The sequence below is a fragment of the Cherax quadricarinatus genome, chromosome 63 (assembly GCF_038502225.1).
Source record: "Cherax quadricarinatus isolate ZL_2023a chromosome 63, ASM3850222v1, whole genome shotgun sequence".
Lineage (NCBI taxonomy): Eukaryota > Metazoa > Arthropoda > Malacostraca > Decapoda > Parastacidae > Cherax > Cherax quadricarinatus.
Window position 1 is genome coordinate 10,755,724 of NC_091354.1, and position 20,932 is coordinate 10,776,655.

Consider the following 20,932-nt stretch of genomic DNA (forward strand, 5'->3'; position numbering starts at 1 on the left):
ATATTTGTATACCTTTCGTTGTGTTTGTATGGTAATTCTTGTATACGAGTGACACGAGTGTCTGGAAGAAGTGGCTTATTACTGGCAAGTGTAAAGAGAGAGACGCTGCGGCATCTGTCTTCTACTGTGACAACGTTTAGCTCTACATAGAGCTTCGTCATGTTATGACAAGGCTCAAACTTGAGCCAAACGTCATAATATATATAAACTTGAGCTGTATTTTACGTATCAGTATTAAAATTTGGTCTTCCATTTTATGACTACTTTTAATAATAATAATAATAATAATAATAATAATAATAATAATAATAATAATAATAATAATAATAATTTATTATAATTATTATTATTACTATTATTACTAAACTCGCAGGGGTTCTACAGGGTATTGGGAACCGAGAGAAAATTTTGAGAGGGCGAATGAAAGTACCTCCACTGCTTTGGATAATAATCTTGTCACCAGCAATGAAAATTTAACATTGCTTTTAGGGTAGAAAGCGACGTGGTTACTTGAAAACAATTTGGCGGTCACCGCCCACTGGTTGATGGCCTGATCAACAAGGCTGTTGGCGATAGCAGCAAGCTGTCTAACATATACACTACATCCTGGTTGATCAGCAACTGATTTGAAGAACTTATTCAATTCTCTCTCTCTTCAAGACAGCTGAGGTTGTACTGGTAATTCTACTGTTAATCTTTGACAGAGACGACCTGGAGCTCTGGGTAGAGAATAATAGAGTTGAGTGATAGTGGAAAACAACAGGAAGATTTAGATATACTGTAGGAGTGGTCAGTCACACACACACACACACACACACACACACACACACACACACACACACACACACACACATACACACACACACATACACACACACACACACACACACACACACAAGATTATTTCCCCTCAATATTTCATGTAATCTTTTCCTAGCACTAAAAGCCGTATTTTTTTTTTTAATGGGGACGGTGGGGGATGTTATTTTCTCGCTCACACTCTTGAAAAATGGCCGATTATCCCTGTCTGTAACTCTCTCTCTCTCTCTCTCTCTCTCACTCTCTCTCTCTCTCTCTCTCTCTCTCTCTCTCTCTCTCTCTCCTTTTTACCCAGGGTTTGACAAGGTTAGGTTAAGGATTCCTAACTTTATTGACAAGCTATATTCAAGTTAAGGATTCCTAACGTAATTGAAAGCAAAGAGCTGTTACCTACATCAGCTCATTTGAAAGCATTTTTATTGTTATGAAACATACAAGTAGAGAACAGGATGAAGTTGGAGCCATCTGTGGGCCAGCATTTTCATTTGATCGACTGACTTTATCTCGTTGACATCATAATGCTGTACGAATGTGTTCCAGACTTGAGTTATCCTGGGGATAAATGATCTCAGATGAAGTGTTGTTCTGGAGAAGGGTACAGCCAGAGTGAAGTTGCTGCTCTCTGCCCGTCTTGTGGTATAGAAGTTTGCTTCACGCTGTCCTCGAAGTGGTTCCAAGTGTGGTACTTTGACAATATTGGCTTTGTACATAACAGTAAAGCCACCCACCTCCCTCCTGTGTTGAAGGCTCTGCTGAAATCACAGATCAATCCAGGATGGGTTCAGGCGAGAGATGAGACGTCTTGCTCTGTTCTCTACTCTGTCAAGCAGTCGCAGATGAGAGGGGAGGGGGAGGCAAACCAAGAAAGTGGGGCATACTCAAGGTGTGAGCGTACTTGTGCCTCATACAGAATCTTTCACCCCCTACTGTCAAGCAGATGCGAGATACGGCGAAGTGCCGTAAGCTTCCTGGCTGCCTTGTTTGCAAGATTTACGACGTGGTTCTTCATGGTCAGTTTGGAGTCAAATTTCACCCCAAGGATATCAACTTCTTCCCCAGGTACCAACACTCTCCCATTCATCCTTACTATGCACCGGCATTTCCATCATGGTGCCTAGAGACCATCATCATTTGCGTTTTCTCAAGTGCAAATGTTACTTAAGTGAATATCAGTGTACAGTCGTCTGCATATGCATGAGATTCTGGGATGAAATGAAGAAGGTTACTGAAGTAGACATTCCATAACAATGGTCCCAGCACGCTTCCTTGTGGAACACTTGCCCCAATTGGATGTCTTGCTGATTCCGTTCCATTGAGAACTACCCTCAGAGATCTACCATGAAGATAATCACTGAGGAGTCATAGAGTAGAGCCTGCAATTCCCAGAGCTTGCAGTTTTGCTAAGAGGCCCTGGTGCCACACCCGGTCGAAAGCACCAGCAATGTCCAGTGCTACCACACAACTGACTTTGGATTCATCCGGTGACTGGTGCCATTTAGTGGAGAGGTTTACCAACAAATCAGCAGCAGAGTAACCTTTCCTGAAGCCATTTTGACGGTCACAAAGTAGTAAGTGGTAATCAAAAAACTCTGTCATTTGTCTTGAGATTATTGTCTCAAGAATTTTGCCGGTGATTGAAAGAAGGGACACTGGTCTGTAGCTGCTGATTTCTGCTCTGCTCTTCTTTATGTGAACAGGGACTACATTTGCCTCTTTCCACAGAGAAGGCCATTTACACTGTACTAGGCAATGCTGAAAGATGCGAGTTAGAGGTGCTGCTAGCTGGTCTGCACATCTTCTCAGCAATCTTGGGCTCAACTTGTCTGGGCCCACAGCCTTTACTTGGTTAAGTGATTTAAGAAAGAAATACACCTCCTCCTGCCTTATTGTCACCACTGACAGTTTTGACACAGTTCTTGCAGCTAGCCAAGGAGGATTCCTTGCTGGATCAGGAACTTGCATTCTGGTAGCAAAGTGTTCGGCAAAGAGGTCCGCTTTCTCTTGACTACTAGCAGAGGTGATCCCATCCTGTCGATTTACAGGTGGAATGAGTTCATCAGGCAGATAACTTTGCCTGTCCTTGACCAAGGACCGCCAGATTTTGAAGCCTACTCTACATGATGCTATCTTTCTTTTTGTGTCCACCTCCCATTTAGCGATGGCCCAGTTTAGAACTTCACCCATACACCAACAGGCTTGCCTGTGCAAGTTCCTGTTATGGGTGGTACGATGTCTCTTGTACCCCCCCTCCCCGTCTCTCTCTCTTCTCTCTCTCTCTTATTATGAAAACATTGTGTGTAATAATCTTATTACACACAAATCTCAGAACGACTGGGGTTCGATCCTATGCCAAGCGAGTCCTAAAACATCCATGTTAAGCAAGTTCGACACACTCACACTCACTCCTGTACCTGTCCAACCTATTCTGGAAGCTAATCAATGTTCTCGCTTCGATAATGGTACCTTTGAGTTTATTCCATTAAGCGAAACAAGTGGTTTTATATATCATTTCTAAATCTAAATTTTATGGATAGATATTTTCAACACGTTATTTATATTCCCTTTATTAATTTCGGTTTTCCCTAAATTTTGCGCCAGACCAAGAGTGTGAATTTAATGGCCAGTAGCTGCATTCGTAGGAGAGATTTCTGATACATGGGATCAACCTCGTCATCTTTCTCTGCACGTTTTTCTTCTTGCAATATGGAGACCAAAACTGAGTATCATAATCTAAATGGGCCTTACCAAGTATATATAAAGTTTAATTATAACCCGAGAATTTTCATTTGTTCTTCTATGAATGAAGCCAAGTATATTGTTATATTTATTATTGCGCTGTAGTCTTGCCTTTGAATTATTACTAATATGAACCGCTAAGTCTTCTTTGCATTTAGTTTGATTATTTAGCTCATTCAGTAAATGCGATTGTTATTTTCTCTTCCCAGGATTATAACCTTATATTTGTCAACATTAAACTACAACTTCCACTTCTCTGATCACAACATCAACCTCTCCTGTAGCTCTCTAATGAATTCATAAGAAATAATTATTTTAGTGTTAATGGTGTATTTCTTTATGTTGTCATTTGGTGTTATTGATGTTGTTATTTATGTTGTTATTTGGTGTAAATTGTGAACAACAAAGGGTCAAGTGCTGACCTCTTTGGAACGCCACTTGCATCAGATCCCTATTCCGATTTCTCCCCATTTATCCAATCTCTCTGTTGGTATTTAGTCTACGATGGTTTGATGGAGGTGATAACTTTCCTCCCTTTACCGTGCACCATCACTTTCGTCAACAATCACATGTGTAGAACTCTATCAAAGGCCTTACTGAAGTCCATAAATGCAACACTGAATTCTTTTTTTATGGTAGTTCGCATCAAATACCTTAGTGAAAAACGTTAATAGATTCGTAAGAAAAGAACGACCCTCTGTAAAACGGTGCAGAGATTCATGGGTGAAATTATATTTTTCAATATAGTGAAGCTTCGAACTGCTACTACAATTATTCAATAATATAATTATCTGACTCTATATAATTATCTCTTTCATACGTTGGCTGTTTTAGATACTTTGTAGCATACCGAAGGATTGCAAACAAACCATACCACGGGTGGGGATAGAACCCGCGATCAGAGACTCTTGGATCACGGGTTCTATTCCCACCCGTGGTATGGTTTTTTTATGCTGAAGGATCTTGCAGTTGCAAGATTCTTCAGCATTTATATCCACGTCTTTGTAATATCATCTTTGCAACATCATATTCACGTCTTTGTAACATCATGAAGCTCATTATGAATATTAAGAATATTATGAAGAATATAAAGATATTTGCCAAGGACTCGAACCCATGCTGCTTTGGCCTGCCTCATGTTGTTATTGATCAATACCACTCGTTCGTGGTCACAATAATATAAAATACTACTAGTTGTACTAGTACACCAAACAGGGACTAGAATGAAATTAGCCTAGAGTCATCCACACCATCGTGTATCCTTGGGTAGCAAGTACAACATCCAGTTCCGCTAGATGCGCTACTCTTAAGGATCGTATGGTCCAGTGGATTAGGGCGTCATGTATTTTCGCCCACCATGGGGCAGGCCAAAGCAGCATGGGTTCGAGTCCTTGGCTAGTGCAATGTTGTTACTGATATATATATATATATATATATATATATATATATATATATATATATATATATATATAGGTATATATATATATATATATATATATATATATATATATATATATATATATATATATACATACATATATATATATATATATATATATATATATATATATATATATATATATATATATATATATATATAGATAGATAGATAGATATGTCGTGCCGAATAGGTAAAATTGGTCAGTTAGCAAGAACCCATTTAAAATTAAGTCCTTTCTAAAATTTTCTCTTACATATAAACTTGGTCACATACCAAGAACTCATTCATTCTGAACCTAACGAAAAAATATATTTCATTGCTTTTGTTGATTATTAAACTATTGTAAACTTATCTAAAATATATTTAGTTGCATTAGGTTAAATTAAATTGCGCTTGTTATAATAAGGTTAGGAAAGTTTTCTAAAGTTCTTATGGTACAAAATTATTAATTTTTACATTAACATAAATGAAAAAAAATATATCTTTAAATGTATAAGAGAAAATTTTAGAAAGGACTTAATTTTAAATGAGTTCTTGCTAATGGACCAATTTTACGTATTCGGTACGACATATGTATATGTCGCGTGTGTATAAGACGCGTGAGAAGTTGTACCATATTTACTGAAGAAAGACTTTCCTTCAGAGAACCTTATGAATCCAGAATCAGATTGATAAATATCTCCAGTGTTAAACTTCTCAAAAAGTATCCCAGTATAGTACACGTATCTTTTACTACAAATACTTCCAGAGGTCTGCGGTTTTCATACTGTATGTATTTTTGTCCAGGATACGACTTCCAGCGGGACTGGAATTTGTGATCCATTTACATATCTTGTTCTTGTCTTTGGATGTGCTCCACAACACTCGGGTAACACGACATGCTCAGCAACATGCTCAGCAACATGCTCAGCACCTTGTTCAGCAACATGCTCAGCACCTTGTTCAGCAACATGCTCAGCACCATGTTCAGCAACATGCTCAGCACCATGTTCAGCAACATGCTCAGCAACACGCTCAGCAACATGCTCAGTAATATACTCAGAAATATGCTCAGCAACATGCTCAGCAACATGCTCAGCAACATGCTCAGCAACATGCTCAGCAACATGCTCAGCAACATGCTCAGCACCATGTTCAGCAACATGCTCAGCACCTTGTTCAGCAACATGCTCAGCACCATGTTCAGCACCATGTTCAGCAACATGCTCAGCACCTTGTTCAGCAACATGCTCAGCAACATGCTCAGCAACATACTCAGCAATATACTCAGAAACATGCTCAGCAACATGCTCAGCAACATGCTCAGCAACATGCTCAGCAACATGCTCAGCAACATGCTCAGCACCATGCTCAGCAACATGCTCAGCACCTTGTTCAGCAACATGCTCAGCAACACGCTCAGCAACATACTCAGCAATATACTCAGAAACATGCTCAGCAACATGCTCAGCAACATGCTCAGCAACATGCTCAGCAACATGCTCAGCAACATGCTCAGCAACATGCTCAGCAATATGCTCAGCAACATGCTCAGCAACATGCTCAGCAACACGCTCAGCAACATGCTCAGCAACATGCTCAGCAACATGCTCAGCACCATGTTAAGCAACATGCTCAGCACCATGTTCAGAAACATGCTCAGCAACATGCTCAGCAACACGCTCAGCAACATGCTCAGCAATATGCTCAGCAACATGCTCAGAAACATGCTGAGCAACATGCTGAGCAACATGCTGAGCAACATGCTCAGCAATATGCTCAGCAACATGCTCAGCAACATGCTCAGCAACATGCTCAGCAACATGCTCAGCAACATGCTCAGCAATATGCTCAGCACATGCTCAGCAACATGCTCAGCAACATGCTCAGCAACATGCTCAGCAATATGCTCAGCAATATGCTCAGCAACATGCTCAGCAACATGCTCAGCAATATGCTCAGCAACATGCTCAGCAACATGCTCAGCAACACGCTCAGCAACATGCTCAGCAACATGCTCAGCAATATGCTCAGCAATATGCTCAGCAACATGCTCAGCAACATGCTCAGCAACATGCGCAGCAACATGCTCAGCAACACGCTCAGCAACATGCAACAGCATGCTATCAACAAGCAAACTTGCACAAAGATTTTTGCCTGCTCGAGGTACGAATTCGGGATCATTTGGTTGCAAAATAAAGACACAAACAGAATGGTCACTTTATTGAGGGAACGTCTAACTTAGGAGATCAAACTTATTTAAGATTTCGTGTTTTTCACCTTGACGGAACTGTATGCCTTTTACCCCTCGGTGGCAACATCCATATTACTATTATTATTATTATTATTATTATTATTATTATTATTATTATTATTATTATTATTTTTGCCATTTTTATCGTTATTATTATTATTATTATTATTATTATTATTATTATTATTATTATTATTATTATTATTATCAGCATTAATAAAAATGTTATTTTTATCGTTATTATTATTATTACTATTATTATTATTATTATTATTATTATTATTATTATTATTATTATTATTATTATTATTATTATTATTATTATTATTATTATTGCAATCATATAAAAAATGTAAATCCGTAGGGGTTGTACAGGCTATGGTGACCTGTATGAAAATATTGAACCGACGAGTCTTCCAACTACTGAACTTAACTAATCGGAAAATTACTTGGCAGGAAGAACTTTATTTTCGTTTTAAAGGTTGTTGAAGGTGTGTCAGTCTGGTGACCAAGTAGCACTAGAGTAACAAAGATGACAAAGTAACACTACAGTAACAAAGATGACCAAGTAGCACTACAGTAACAAAGACAACCAAGTAGCACTACAGTAACAAAGATGACCAAGTAGCACTACAGTAACAAAGACTACCAAGCAGCACTACAGTAACAAAGATGACCAAGTAGCACTACAGTAACAAAGATGACCAAGTAGCACTACAGTAACAAAGATGACCAAGTAGCACTACAGTAACAAAGATGACCAAGTAGCACTACAGTAACAAAGACGACCAAGTAGCACTACAGTAACAAAGATGACCAAGTAGCACTACAGTAACAAAGATGACCAAGTAGCACTACAGTAACAAAGATGACCAAGTAGCACTACAGTAACAAAGACGACCAAGTAGCACTACAGTAACAAAGACAACCAAGTAGCACTACAGTAACAAAGATGACCAAGTAGCACTACAGTAACAAAGACGACCAAGTAGCACTACAGTAACAAAGATGACCAAGTAGCACTACAGTAACAAAGATGACCAAGTAACACTACAGTAACAAAGACAACCAAGTAGCACTACAGTAACAAAGATGACCAAGTAGCACTACAGTAACAAAGACAACCAAGTAGCACTACAGTAACAAAGACAACCAAGTAGCACTACAGTAAGAAAGATGACCAAGTAGCACTACAGTAACAAAGATGACCAAGTAGCACTACAGTAACAAAGATGACCAAGTAGCACTACAGTAACAAAGACGACAAAGTAGCACTACAGTAACAAAGATTAATAAGTAGCACTACAGTAACAAAGATGACCAAGTAGCACTACAGTAACAAAGGTGACCAAGTAGCACTACAGTAACGAAGACGACCAAGTAACACTACAGTAACAAAGATGACCAAGTAGCACTACAGTAACAAAGATGACCAAGTAGCACTACAATAACAAAGATGACCAAGTAGCACTACAGTAACAAAGACGACCAAGTAGCACTACAGTAACAAAGATGACCAAGTAGCACTACAGTAACAAAGACAACCAAGTAGCACTACAGTAACAAAGATGACCAAGTAGCACTACAGTAACAAAGATGACCAAGTAGCACTACAGTAACAAAGACAACCAAGAAGCACTACAGTAACAAAGATGACCAAGTAGCACTACAGTAACAAAGACAACCAAGTAGCACTACAGTAACAAAGATGACCAAGTAGCACTACAGTAACAAAGATGACCAAGTAGCACTACAGTAACAAAGACAACCAAGTAGCACTACAGTAACAAAGATGACCAAGTAGCACTACAGTAACAAAGATGACCAAGTAACACTACAGTAACAAAGACAACCAAGTAGCACTACAGTAACAAAGATGACCAAGTAGCACTTCAGTAACAAAGATGACCAAGTAGCACTACAGTAACAAAGATGACCAAGTAGCACTACAGTAACAAAGACGACCAAGTAGCACTACAGTAACAAAGATGACCAAGTAGCACTACAGTAACAAAGATGACCAAGTAGCACTACAATAACAAAGATGACCAAGTAGCACTACAGTAACAAAGATGACAAAGTAGCACTACAGTAACAAAGATGACCAAGTAGCACTACAGTAACAAAGATGACCAAGTAGCACTACAGTAACAAAGATGACCAAGTAGCACTACAGTAACAAAGATGACCAAGTAGCACTACAGTAACAAAGATGACCAAGTAACACTACAATAAAAAAGATCACCAAGTAGCACTACAGTAACAAAGGTGACCAAGTAACACTACAGTAACAAAGATGACCAATTAACACTACAGTAACAAAGATGACCAAGTAGCACTACAGTGACAAAGATGACCAAGTAGCACTACAGTAACAAAGATGACCAAATAGCACTACAGTAACAAAGATGACCAAGTAGCACTACAGTAACAAAGATGACCAAGTAGCACTACAGTAACAAAGACGACCAAGTAGCACTACAGTAACAAAGACGACCAAGTAGCACTACAGTAACAAAGACGACCAAGTAGCACTACAGTAACAAAGATGACCAAGTAGCACTACAGTAACAAAGACGACCAAGTAACACAACAGTAACAAAGATGATCAAGTAGCACTACAATAACAAAGATGACCAAGTAGCACTACAGTAACAAAGATGACCAAGAAGCACTACAATAACAAAGATGACCAAGTAGCACTACAGTAACAAAGATGACCAAGTAGCACTACAGTAGCAAAGATGACCAAGTAGCACTACAGTAACAAAGATGACAAAGTAGCACTACAGTAACAAAGATGACCAAGTAGCACTACAGTAACAAAGATGACCAAGTAGCACTACAGTAACAAAGACAACCAAGTAGCACTACAGTAACAAAGATGACCAAGTAGCACTACAGTAACAAAGATGACCAAGTAGCACTACAGTAACAAAGACAACCAAGTAGCACTACAGTAACAAAGATGACCAAGTAGCACTACAGTAACAAAGATGACCACGTAGCACTACAGTAACAAAGATGACCAAGTAGCACTACAGTAACAAAGATGACCAAGTAGCACTACAGTAGCAAAGATGACCAAGTAGCACTACAGTAACAAAGATGACAAAGTAGCACTACAGTAACAAAGATGACCAAGTAGCACTACAGTAACAAAGATGACCAAGTAGCACTACAGTAACAAAGACAACCAAGTAGCACTACAGTAACAAAGATGACCAAGTAGCACTACAGTAACAAAGATGACCAAGTAGCACTACAGTAACAAAGACAACCAAGTAGCACTACAGTAACAAAGATGACCAAGTAGCACTACAGTAACAAAGATGACCACGTAGCACTACAGTAACAAAGATGACCAAGTAGCACTACAGTAACAAAGATGACCAAGTAGCACTACAGTAACAAAGATGACCAAGTAGCACTACAGTAACAAAGATGACCAAGTAGCACTACAGTAACAAAGATGACCAAGTAACACTACAGTAACAAAGATGACCAAGTAGCACTACAGTAACAAAGATGACCAAGTAGCACTACAATAACAAAGATGACCAAGTAGCACTACAGTAACAAAGACGACCAAGTAGCACTACAGTAACAAAGACGACCAAGTAGCACTACAGTAACAAAGATGACTAAGTAGCACTACAGTAACAAAGACGACCAAGTAACACTACAGTAACAAAGATGACCAAGTAGCACTACAGTAACAAAGATGACCAAGTAGCACTACAGTAACAAAGATGACCAAGTAGCACTACAGTAACAAAGACGACCAAGTAGCACTACAGTAACAAAGATGACCAAGTAGCACTACAGTAACAAAGACGACCAAGTAGCACTACAGTAACAAAGACGACCAAGTAGCACTACAGTAACAAAGATGACCAAGTAGCACTACAGTAACAAAGACGACCAAGTAACACTACAGTAACAAAGATGACCAAGTAGCACTACAATAACAAAGATGACCAAGTAGCACTACAGTAACAAAGACGACCAAGTAGCACTACAATAACAAAGATGACCAAGTAGCACTACAGTAACAAAGATGACCAAGTAGCACTACAGTAACAAAGATGACCAAGTAACACTACAATAACAAAGATGATCAAGTAGCACTACAGTAACAAAGATGACCAAGTAGCACTACAGTAACAAAGATGACCAAGTAGCACTACAGTAACAAAGATAACCAAGTAGCACTACAGTAACAAAGACGACCAAGTAGCACTACAATAACAAAGATGACCAAGTAGCACTACAGTAACAAAGATGACCAAGTAGCACTACAGTAACAAAGATGACCAAGTAACACTACAGTAACAAAGATGACCAAGTAGCACTACAGTAACAAAGATGACCAAGTAGCACTACAGTAACAAAGATGACCAAATAGCACTACAGTAACAAAGATGACCAAGTAGCACTACAGTAACAAAGATGACCAAGTAGCACTACAGTAACAAAGACGACCAAGTAGCACTACAGTAACAAAGACGACCAAGTAGCACTACAGTAACAAAGACGACCAAGTAGCACTACAGTAACAAAGATGACCAAGTAGCACTACAGTAACAAAGACGACCAAGTAACACAACAGTAACAAAGATGATCAAGTAGCACTACAATAACAAAGATGACCAAGTAGCACTACAGTAACAAAGACGACCAAGTAGCACTACAATAACAAAGATGACCAAGTAGCACTACAGTAACAAAGACGACCAAGTAGCACTACAGTAACAAAGATGACCAAGTAACACTACAGTAACAAAAATGACCAACTAGCACTACAGTAACAAAGATGACCAAGTAGCACTTCAGTAACAAAGACAACCAAGTAACACTACAGTAACAAAGACGACCAAGTAGCACTACAGTAACAAAGATTACCAAGTAGCGCTACAGTAACAAAGATGACCAAGTAGCACTACAGTAACAAAGATGACCAAGTAGCACTACAGTAACAAAGATGACCAAGTAGCACTACAGTAACAAAGATGACCAAGTAGCACTACAGTAACAAAGACGACCAAGTAGCACTACAGTAACAAAGACGACCAAGTAGCACTACAGTAACAAAGATGACCAAGTAGCACTACAGTAACAAAGATGACCAAGTAGCACTACAGTAACAAAGATGACCAAGTAGCACTACAGTAACAAAGACGACCAAGTAGCACTACAGTAACAAAGATGACCAAGTAGCACTACAGTAACAAAGATGACCAAGTAGCACTACAGTAACAAAGATGACCAAGTAGCACTACAGTAACAAAGATGACCAAGTAGCACTACAGTATCAAAGATGACCAAGTAGCACTACAGTAACAAAGATGACCAAGTAGCACTACAGTAACAAAGACGACCAAGTAGCACTACAGTAACAAAGATGACCAAGTAGCACTACAGTAACAAAGATGACCAAGTAGCACTACAGTAACAAAGATGACCAAGTAGCACTACAGTAACAAAGATGACCAAGTAGCACTACAGTAACAAAGATGACCAAGTAGCACTACAGTAACAAAGACAACCAAGTAGCACTACAGTAACAAAGACAACCAAGTAACACTACAGTAACAAAGACGACCAAGTAGCACTACAGTAACAAAGACGACTAAGTAGCACTACAATAACAATGACCAAGTAGCACTACAGTAACAAAGACGACCAAGTAACACTACAACAACACTGTAGTAACACTACAGTAACATTATAGTACTGTAGTGACACAACAGTAACACTGTATCAACACTACAGTAACATTGTAGCCCTGTAGTAACACTTCAGTAACATTGTAGCCCTACAGTAGCCCCACATTAGCTAATGTAGTATTACTACAGTGCTCCCATTAAACTAGGGCTTCAGTGAGTTGGTTAAGCAGGATGTGAGTTTGTTAACACTGGGAGCTGAGGTGAACGTCCAGGTAGAGGGGCAGTCTGTGATGGTATCATTGTTACCACACTCTGTGGCACTGGGAGCTGATGTGAACGTCCAGGTAGAGGGGCAGTCTGTGATGGTATCATTGTTACCACACTCTGTGGCACTGGGGGCTGATGTGAACGTCCAGGTAGAGGGGCAGTCTGTGATGGTATCATTGTTACCACACTCTGTGGCACTGGGGGCTGATGTGAACGTCCAGGTAGAGGGGCAGTCTGTGATGGTATCATTGTTACCACACTCTGTGGCACTGGGAGCTGAGGTGAACGTCCAGGTAGAGGGGCAGTCTGTGATGGTATCATTGTTACCACACTCTGTGGCACTGGGAGCTGAGGTGAACGTCCAGGTAGAGGGGCAGTCTGTGATGGTATCATTGTTACCACACTCTGTGGCACTGGGAGCTGAGGTGAACGTCCAGGTAGAGGGGCAGTCTGTGATGGTATCATTGTTACCACACTGTGGCACTGGGAGCTGATGTGAACGTCCAGGTAGAGGGGCAGTCTGTGATGGTATCATTGTTACCACACTCTGTGGCACTGGGAGCTGAGGTGAACGTCCAGGTAGAGGGGCAGTCTGTGATGGTATCATTGTTACCACACTCTGTGGCACTGGGAGCTGAGGTGAACGTCCAGGTAGAGGGGCAGTCTGTGATGGTATCATTGTTACCACACTCTGTGGCACTGGGAGCTGATGTGAACGTCCAGGTAGAGGGGCAGTCTGTGATGGTATCATTGTTACCACACTCTGTGGCACTGGGAGCTGATGTGAACGTCCAGGTAGAGGGGCAGTCTGTGATGGTATCATTGATACCACACTCTGTGGCACTGGGGGCTGATGTGAACGTCCAGGTAGAGGGGCAGTCTGTGATGGTATCATTGTTACCACACTCTGTGGCACTGGGAGCTGATGTGAACATCCAGGTAGAGGGGCAGTCTGTGATGGTGTCATTGTTACCACACTCTGAAGATCTCATTCCAGCAAGTTTGATCACCAGTAATGTTATATATATATATATATATATATATATATATATATATATATATATATATATATATATATATATATATATATATATATATATATATATATATAGATCACAGTAAACAGGCGATTTCAGAATATGCAAAACAACCACTGTGAAAGAATAGAGAAGTTCCAAGCGTTTTCGTGACTACTCACATTATCAAGGAACAATGAAAGTAAAGCATCAAAGGAAGGTATATAAAGGGGTAGCCCACACCTCACTATCAGATACCACAACAACGAAACACATGACGCGAGACAGCAGGCCCGCCGGCCGAACTGGACAGGTCCTTCATACAACCCACCAACAAACTATTCTACCCAAGAAATAAGAAATTTTAAAAATTATTATTTGTCCAATGTATTATTAAATTCTTCCCAAATTCTATTAATTATAAATGGATCTAATTTATATAAACCAAAGGAAATATTCATATTATTGTCAAAACTGCTTTTTATGAAACAAGATTCAATTATATTCCTGTCGACCATGGACTTGCTTGATACTACTTTCTCAACTTTTTTGAAAATCAATTTAATGGTTAAAATCTCTTACATGAATAAATAGAGCATTGGAATCTTGTCCAGTTCTAATGCTATATTTATGTTGTTTTAATCTTAGTTCGAGATTTTTACCAGTTTGACCGTAATAAACTTTATCGCAAAATTTACAAGGAATCTTATAGACACATCCATCAGCATTTTGGGGGGAATTCTTTATCAAAAGTTTTTTTTACTGTATCAAGATTTTTGAATACAACTTTAATATTAAAAGTCTTAAGAAGAGAAGGCATATCAACCAAGTTTTCATGGTAAGGGAGAACCAACATATTTTTAGTTGAATAAGGCTGGTTATCCCTTTTTGGATTGTAAAAAGTATTTCTAGCAACTTTAAAAGATTTATCAATTACATTTCTTGGGTATTTCAAATCATTACCTATTTCATAAATTTTGAATATTTCCTCATCCATGAACTCTGGACTACAAATTCGTAAAGCTCTCAAAAACATTGGTGAGAAAACAGACAGTTTAACTCTATCTTGATGGGAAGAATAATAGTGGACATAGGAACAGTTATTTGTAGGTTTTCTGTAAATTTTAAATTTGAATTCATTATTACCAATAATTAAAACATCTAGAAAAGGCAATGAGTTATTTTCTTCAAATTCAACAGTAAAATTTATAGAATGGGCTAGGCTATTTAATTTGCCAAGGAAATGGTGTATATCTACATTTTTGGGCATAAGACACAAAATATCATCAACATATCTGAACCATTTAGCTCTATTAGGGAGGATTGTGTTAAGCAGCCTTGTTTCACAAAATTCCATGTATAGGTTATTAAGAACAGGTGAAAGAGGATTTCCAATTGCCATACCAAACTTCTGAGTGTAAAACTTATCATTAAATACAAATTTTGCATCAACAATGCAAAGTTTAATAAGTTTAATGATAGTAGGAACTGGCAATGGTAAATCATAGTTAACGAGTTCTTCAGATAAGAAACTTAATAAATCATCAACAGGAACTTTCGTAAACAGTGGTTGTTTGTTCATAGTTCCTTGATAATGTGAGTAGTCACGAAAGCGCTTGGAATTTCTCCTTTCTTTCAGAGTGGTTGTTTTGCATATTTTGAAATCACCTGTTCACTGTGATCTTATTGCATTAATGGATACCACACGACTCTTCAGAATGTTCTCGATAAGCTTTCCTAATCATATATCTTTTGTTTCACAGTTTTCTTCTGCACTGATCAAGTCCCACAAGTTAAAAATTCGACATTAAGGAAGGTAAGAATATTGTTGTTGTTGGGGATAGCCAAGTTAGGTATATGGATAGGGCGTTCTGCTTGAAGGACAGGAGTAGGAGACAGAGAGTTTGCTTTCCTGGGGCTGGGATGGAGGATATTGTTAGCCGTCTGGATGACATCATGAGAGGTAATGGGAGCAATCCTATTATCTGTCTCAGTGCTGGAGGCAACGATGTTGGCAGACGTAGGAGTGAGGACCTGATTAGCAGGTATAGGTCAGCAATAGAAATAATTAGAAGTAAGGGTGGGAACCCTCTCATATGTGGTATTTTGCCAAGGAGGGGAGTTGGAAATGAATGGTTGTCCAGGGCAATTGGTGTCAATTGCTGGCTGGACAAATACTGTAAGGAAAATGCGGTAACATTCATTGACAACTGGGACCTCTTCTATGGCAGAAATGACATGTATGCTAGGGAGAATGCTAAGAGAATGAAATGTGCTTGGTTTTAAATAATTATTTTCTCTCAGTTTTTACACATGAAGACACTAACAATATTCCAGTAATTAATTTTTACAGTGGGCTAGAAGAAGATAAATTATGTAACATCACAGTCACTAGTGAGATGGTTGTGAAGCAGATAGACAGACTGAAGCAAAATAAGTCGCCGGGTCCTGATGAGGTTTTTTCAAGGGTTCTTAAGAAATGCAAAATGGAACTCTGTGAACCATTAACTAATATTTTTAATTTATCTCTTCAAACAGGTGTAGTGTCTGATATGTGGAAGATGGCTAATGTAACTCCTATTTTTAAAACAGGGGACAAGTCGTTACCGTCAAATTACCGCCCAATAAGCCTGACCTCAATTGTTGGCAAATTACTAGAGTCAATTATAGCTGAGATTATAAGAAGCCATCTCGATAAGCATAGCTTGATTAATGATACTCTGCATGGATTCACAAGAGGCCGGTCTTGTCTAACTAATTTATTAACTTTCTTCAGTAAAGCTTTTGAGGCTGTTGACCACAATAAAGAATTTGATATTATTTACTTAGATTTTAGTAAGGCTTTTGATAGAGTTCCGCACCATAGACTGTTAAAGAAAGTGGCAGCTCATGGCATTGGGGGAAAAGTGCTCTCGTGGATCGAGTCATGGCTCACTGACAGGAAGCAGAGAGTGTCCATAAATGGGGTTAAATCCGAGTGGGGATCTGTAACAAGTGGCGTTCCACAGGGATCAGTCTTGGGCCCGTTGTTGTTTATAATATATATCAATGATCTTGATGAGGGAATTACTAGTGATATGAGCAAATTCGCCGATGACACAAAGATAGGTAGGATAATTGATTCAGACGTAGATGTTATGGAACTTCAGGAGGATTTAAACAAACTCTATTCTTGGTCAGAAAAGTGGCAGATGCAGTTCAATGTAGATAAATGCAAGGTTCTGAAGCTTGGGAGTGCCCATAACCCTAGTATTTATAAGTTAAATGATGTAGAACTTAGCCATACAGATTGCGAAAAGGACTTGGGGGTTATGGTGAGCAGCAACCTTAAACCAAGACAGCAATGCCTAAGCGTACGTAATAAGGCAAATAGATTACTGGGATTTATATCAAGAAGTGTAAGCAACAGAAGTCCAGAGGTCATACTGCAGAGGTCATACATCATTAGTAAGGCCTCACCTAGATTATGCAGCTCAGTTCTGGTCTCCGTATTACAAAATGGACATAAATTCGTTAGAAAACATTCAGCGTAGGATGACTAAATTAATACATAGCATTAGAAATCTTCCTTATGAAGAAAGATTGAAGACTCTTAAGTTACATTCACTTGTTAGACGAAGAATGAGGGGAGACCTGATCGAAGTGTATAAGTGGAAGATAGGTATTAATAAAGGGGATATTAATAAGGTCTTGAGGATGTCTCTCCAAGAGAGAACCCGCAGTAATGGATTTAAATTAGATAAGTTTAGATTTAGAAAGGACATAGGAAAGTATTGGTTTGCAAATAGGGTAGTTGATGAGTGGAACAGTCTACCTAGTTGGGTTATTGAGGCTGGGACTTTGGGTAGTTTCAAATCTAGGTTGGATAAGTACATGAGTGGGAGGGGTTGGATTTGAGTGGGACTTTCACATCAGAGCTTATTTCTTGGGTGGCATTGAAAATTGGGTTGGGCAAATGTTTTGTTAGTGGGATGAATTGTAAAGGACCTGCCTAGTATGGGCCAGCAGGCCTCCTGCAGTGTTCCTCCTTTCTTATGTTCTTATGTTCTTATGTAATTGAATCTTATTTCATAAAAAGCAGTTTTGACAATAATATGAATATTTCCTTTGGTTTATATAAATTACATCCATTTATAATTAATAGAATTTGGGAAGAATTTAATGATACATTGGACAAATAATAATTTTTTAAATTTCTTATTTCTTGGGTAGAATAGTTTATTGGTGGGTTGTATGAAGTACCTGTCCAGTTCGGCCGGCGGGCCTGCTGTCTCGCGTCAGGTGTTTCGTTGTTGTGGGATCTGATAGTGAGGTGTGGGCTACCCCTTTATATACCTTCCTTTGATGCTTTACTTTCATTGTTCCTTGATAATGTGAGTAGTCACGAAAACGCTTGGAACTTCTCTATTCTTTCACAGTGGTTGTTTTGCATATGCATATATATATAAATATATATATATATATATATATATATATATATATATATATATATATATATATATATATATATATATATATGTACATATATATATATATATATATATATATATATATATATATATATATATATATATGTACATATATATATATATATATATATATATATATATATATATATATATATATATATATATATATATATATATATATATATATATGCAATAAGATCACAGTGAACAGGTGATTTCAAAATATGCAAAACAACCACTCTGAAAGAAAGGAGAAATTCCAAGCTCTTTCGTGACTACTCACATTATCAAGGAACTATGAAAGTGAAGCATCCAAGGAAGCTATATAAGGGGTCCGGCCAGCACCTCACTATCAGATCCCACAACGGTTAAACACGTGACACGCGGCGAGCCAACTTGGATAGGTCCTTTGCACAACTCACCCCCAAGCTATTCTACCCAAGAAAATTTAAAAATTATTTGTCCAGTGTATTATTAAATTCTTCCCAAATTCTATTAATTATAAATGGATCTAATTTATATAAACCAAAGGAAATATTCATATTATTGTCAAAACTGCTTTTTATGAAACAAGATTCAATTATATTCCTGTCGACCATGGACTTGCTTGATACTACTTTCTCAACTTTTTGAAAATCAATTGGATGGTTAAAATCTCTTACATGAATAAATAGAGCATTGGAATCTTGTCCAGTTCTAATGCTATATTTATGTTGTTTTAATCTTAGTTCGAGATTTTTACCAGTTTGACCGTAATAAACTTTATCGCAAATTTTACAAGGAATCTTATAGACACATCCATCAGCATTTTGGGGGGAATTCTTTATCAAAAGTTTTTTTACTGTATCAAGATTTTTGAATACAACTTTAATATTAAAAGTCTTAAGAAGAGAAGGCATATCAACCAAGTTTTCATGGTAAGGGAGAACCAACATATTTTTAGTTGAATAAGGCTGGTTGCCCCTTTTTGGATTATAAAAAGTGTTTCTAGCAACTTTAAAAGATTTATCAATTACATTTCTTGGGTATTTTAAATCATTACCTATTTCATAAATTTTGGATATTTCCTCATCTATGAACTCAGGACTACAAATTCGTAAAGCTCTCAAAAACATTGATGAGAAAACAGACAGTTTGACTCTATCTTGATGCGAGGAATAATAGTGGACATAGGAACAGTTATTTGTAGGTTTTCTGTAAATTTTAAATTTGAGTTCATTATTACCCTTAATAATTAAAACATCTAGAAAAGGCAATGAGTTATTTTCTTCAAACTCAACAGTAAAGTTTATAGAATGGGCTAAGCTATTTAATTTTCCAAGAAAATGGTGTATATCTACATTTTTGGCCATAAGACACAAAATATCATCAACATATCTGAACCATTTAGCTCTATTAGGGAGGATTGTGTTAAGCAACCTTGTTTCAAAAAATTCCATGTATAGGTTACTAAGAACAGGTGAAAGAGGATTTCCCATTGCCATACCAAACTTCTGAGTGTAAAACTTATCATTAAATACAAATTTTGCATCAACAATGCAAAGTTTAATAAGTTTAATGATAGTAGGAACTGGCAATGGTAAATCATAGTTAACGAGTTCTTCAGATAAGAAACTTAATAAATCATCAACAGGAACTTTCGTAAACAGTGGTTGTTTGTTCATAGTTCCTTGATAATGTGAGTAGTCACGAAAGCGCTTGGAATTTCTCCTTTCTTTCAGAGTGGTTGTTTTGCATATTTTGAAATCACCTGTTCACTGTGATCTTATTGCATTAATGGATACCACACGACTCTTCAGAATGTTCTCGATAAACTTTCCTAATCATATATCTTTTGTTTCACAGTTTTCTTCTGCACTGATCAAGTCCCACAAGTTAAAAATTCGACTTAATTTTTTTTAAAATTGTTTAAATGAACAAGTTCTGCCCAAGTCTCTTTTACCCAATAGACTCCTTGACATGAGAGATCGTCCTTTTGATGATTTTATGAGAATTATTCTTCAGAAACATATTGAAATAACTAAAATACAGGAGAAGGAAGCATTCAAAATATTGAGAAACAAAAAATACTCTTTTAATCAGGCCATTCCATCAGAATGGAAACACAGTATGTTGGATCATTGCTATAATAAACTCAGAAGAATTTGTAATGAACTCAAGAGCAAACTACAAAGAAAATTAGACATTTTAATTGAAAATAGTGATTGGACAAAGCATGCTAATAACAATTTTGTAATTAACTTATCAGATGAAATTTTAGACAAACATACAACTGCTGCTCT